Source organism: Rhinopithecus bieti, unplaced genomic scaffold (assembly GCF_001698545.2).
Source record: "Rhinopithecus bieti isolate Rb0 unplaced genomic scaffold, ASM169854v2 scaffold_3710, whole genome shotgun sequence".
Classification (NCBI taxonomy): domain Eukaryota; kingdom Metazoa; phylum Chordata; class Mammalia; order Primates; family Cercopithecidae; genus Rhinopithecus; species Rhinopithecus bieti.
The window spans coordinates 4763-8748 of NW_016804101.1; the positions used below are offsets into that span (position 1 = coordinate 4763).

The 3986-nt window shown below is 34.3% G+C and overlaps 1 pseudogene across 1 annotated transcript; it reads right to left on the reverse strand.

Moving 5' to 3' along the window:
* Positions 1–637: 637 nt before the first annotated feature.
* On the reverse strand, positions 638–1398 carry LOC108523415 (elongation factor 1-alpha 1 pseudogene; annotated as a pseudogene). The gene has a single exon (XR_001883806.1). The product of XR_001883806.1 is annotated as an elongation factor 1-alpha 1 pseudogene (transcript).
* Positions 1399–3986: the final 2588 nt, after the last annotated feature.

Sequence of the window (3986 nt, forward strand, 5' to 3'; positions counted from 1 at the left end):
AAACCTACACAATTTTGAATAAAACAAAAGGATCAATGATATTGGTAAACACAGCATATCAATTAGAAACTACTGTTTTATTATAAGACATTCTAGACTTTTGTACTTCAGAATAAACAGAGTGAAGTCATGGGAGATAGGAACATACCAATTTAAAATAATGGGACATATCTAAGCTATCAAAGGAGATGGCCCTCTTCTGAAAAAAAAAAAAGTAAGTAATAGGAGAAACATGTAAACATCTGTAAACTGTACTACCAACAACATAAAATAAAATACTATTGAATAGGTAGTCATAAACCTGTTCAATATGTTGTAAGAAAAATGCACCTGGAAATAAAAAAATGTCATTAGGAAATTAAAAGACTGTGAAAACCAGTCTTGGATACTGAAGGAAACTGAATTAAGAGAATGTTTGAGAAATTGAGGAATACTATGAAATGATAAAAATTATAGAATAAATTAAAAATTCAGGAAATAAAAATAGATAAATTTCTAGGAACGTAGAATGGCAGATCAAAGTAGAGAAATGATAGACAAAATGCTAGCAAAAAGTAAAAATTATTGAGCTAATAATTTTAAACTTAAAGTAGTTCTTACTATACAAAAAATGTATGGAAACATACTCACTCATATCTTTTTTTTTTTCTCATTAAACTTTTTTAATGGGTCTCAAAATTCTGTGACAAATTTTTGGTCAAGTTGTTTCCATTAAAAAGTACTGATTTTAAAAACTAATAACTTAAAACTGCCACACGCAAAAAAGAAAACCAAAGTGGTCCACAAAACATTCTCCTTTCCTTCTGAAGGTTTTACGATGCATTGTTATCATTAACCAGTCTTTTACTACTAAACTTAAATGGCCAATTGAAACAAACAGTTCTGAGACCGTTCTTCCACCACTGATTAAGAGTGGGGTGGCAGGTATTAGGGATAATATTCATTTAGCCTTCTGAGCTTTCTGGGCAGACTTGGTGACCTTGCCAGCTCCAGCAGCCTTCTTGTCCACTGCTTTGATGACACACACCGCAACTGTCTGCCTCATATCACGAACAGCAAAGCGACCCAAAGGTGGATAGTCTGAGAAGCTCTCAACACACATAGGCTTGCCAGGAACCATATCAACAATGGCAGCATCACCAGACTTCAAGAATTTAGGGCCATCTTCCAGTTTTTTACCAGAACGGCGATCAATCTTTTCCTTCAGCTCAGCAAACTTGCATGCAATGTGAGCCGTGTGGCAATCCAACACAGGGCATAGCCAGCACTTATTTGGCCTGGATGGTTCAGCATAATCACCTGAGCAGTGAAGCCAGCTGCTTCCATTGGTGGGTCGTTTTGCTGTCACCGGCAACGTTGCCATGACGAACATCCTTGACAGACACATTCTTGACATTCCTGAATGGTATTGTCCAGGTTTTCCTCTAGGATTTTTGTAGTCCCAGGTCTTACATTTAAGTCTTTCATCCATCTTGAGTTGATTTTGTATAAGGAAGGGGTGCAGTTTCAGTTTTTCTGCATATGGCTAGCCAGTTTTCCCAACATTTATTAAATAGGAAATCTTTTCCCCATTGCTTGTTTGTGTCAGGTTTGTCAAAGATCAGATGGTTGTAGATGTGTGGTGCTTTTTCTGAGGGCTCTCTTCTGTTCCATTGGTCTATAGATCTGTTTAGGCACCAGTACCATCCTGTTTAATTACTGTAACCTTGTAGTATAGTTTGAGGTCAGGTAGCAAGATGATTCCAGCTTTTATGCAGCTAAGAAACATATGAAAAAAAGCTCACCATCACTAATTATTAGAGAAGTGCAAATCAAAAACACAAAGAGATACCATCTCTCACCAGTCAGAATGGCGATCATTAAAAAGTCAGGAAACAATAGATGCTGGGGAGGCTGTGGAGAAATAGGTGTTCTTTTACACTGTTGGCAGGAGTTTAAATTAGTTCAACCGTTGTAGAAGACTGTATGGCTATTCCTCAAGTATCTAGAGTCAGAAATAGCATTTGACCCAGCAATCCCATTACTGGGTATATAACCAAAGGATTATAAATTATTCTACTGTAAAGACACATGAACATGTATGTTTACTGCAGCACTATTTGCAATAGCAAAGACTTGGAACTAACCCAAATACTTATCAATGTTAGACTGGATAAAGAAAATGTGATACATATACGCCATGGAATACTATGCAATCATAAAAAAAGAACAGGATCATGTCCTGTGCAGGGACATGGATGAAGTTGGAAACCATCATTCTCAGCAAGCCAACACAGGAACAGAAAACCAAACACCACATGTTCTCATTCATAAATAGGAGCTGAACAATGCGAACACATGGACACAGGGAGGGTACAATACATTATTGTTGACTATAGGTACCATGTTGTACAGCAGATCTTTAAAGCCAATTTATACTACTTGACTAAAACCTTATGACCATTGATTTATAACTTCCCCTCCCTCCAACTCCCAGAAACCCCCATTTCACTCTCTGATACCATGAACTTGACTGGTTTAGACATCTCATTTAAGTGGAATTATGAAGTCTATGTCTTTCTGTGACTGACTTATTTCACTTAGTATAATATCCTCAAGGTTCATAAATGTTGTCACATATTTCAGGTGTTACTTATTTTTAAAGATTGAATATTATTCAACTTTTGTGCATACAACATTTTATGTATCCATTCATCTGTTGATGGGCACTTAGGTTGTTGCCCACATCTTGGCTATTGTGAATAGTGCTGCAGTGAGTATAGGAGTGTTGCTGTATCTTCAAGCTCCTGATTTCAATTTTTTGAATAAATACTCAGAAGTGGGATTGCTGAATTATATGGTAGTTCTATTTTTAAGTTTTTAGGAACCTCCATATTGTATTCCATAGTGACTGCACCATTTTGCATTCTCACAAGCTTTGTACAATTGTTCCAATTTCTTCACATCCTCACCAACGCTTGTGTTGTTTTTTTTAAAATAATAGTAATCTTGAGAAGTGATAGGTAATATCTTACTGTGTTTTTGATTTGCATTTCCCTGATGCATTTATAAAATATACCTGTTGACCTGCTCTGACTTCTTTGGGTAAATGTCTTTTCAAGTTCTTAACCAGTTTTAATAGATTTTGAATTATTTTACTACCGAGTTATAGGATTTTCTTATAAATTTTGGAGATAAACCTCTTGTCAGATATATGGTTTACAAATATTTTCTCTAATTTCACATGTTGCCTATTCACTCTGTTGATTATTTCCTTTGTAGTGCAGAAGATTTTTAGTTTAATGTAGTCCAATTCTCTAATGTATTTTTTGTTTTTTTTTGCCTTTGCTTTTGGTGTCATATCTATGAAATCATTGCCAAGACCAATGTCCTATAGTATTTTCCTGTTTACTTGTAAGAGTTTTATAGTTTTCAGTCTTCTGTTTAACTCTTTAATCCACTTTGAGTTCATTTTCTGTGAATTGTTGAAAATGAAAATTCAATTTCATTCTTTTGCACATGAATATCCTGTTTTCCCAACACCAATTTCTTTTCCTCATTGTATATTCTTTGTGTCCCTGTTGAAGATCATTTCACTGTATATGTGTGCATTTATTTCTAATTTCTGGGCTCTGTATTCTGTTCCATTGTTCTATGTGTCTGTTTTTATTTCAGCACCATACTCTTTTGTTTATTGTTTATTTGTATTACATTTTTAATGAGAAAGGGTGATGATTCCAGCTTTGTTCTTTCTCATGATTGATTTGGCTATTTTTATTCTTTTGTGGTTCTATACAAATTTTAAAATTGTTCTGTTTGTGTAAAAAATGCCATTTAGATTTTGATATGGATTGCATTGAGTTTGTAGATCTTTTTGAGTAATATAAACGTTTTTGCAATATTACATCTTACAAGCCACAAACACAAGATATTTTTTCCACTTGTTTGTGCCTTATTTAATTTCTTTTATTAATGCAACTTATTTTTTTTTTTTTTTTTTTTTTTTT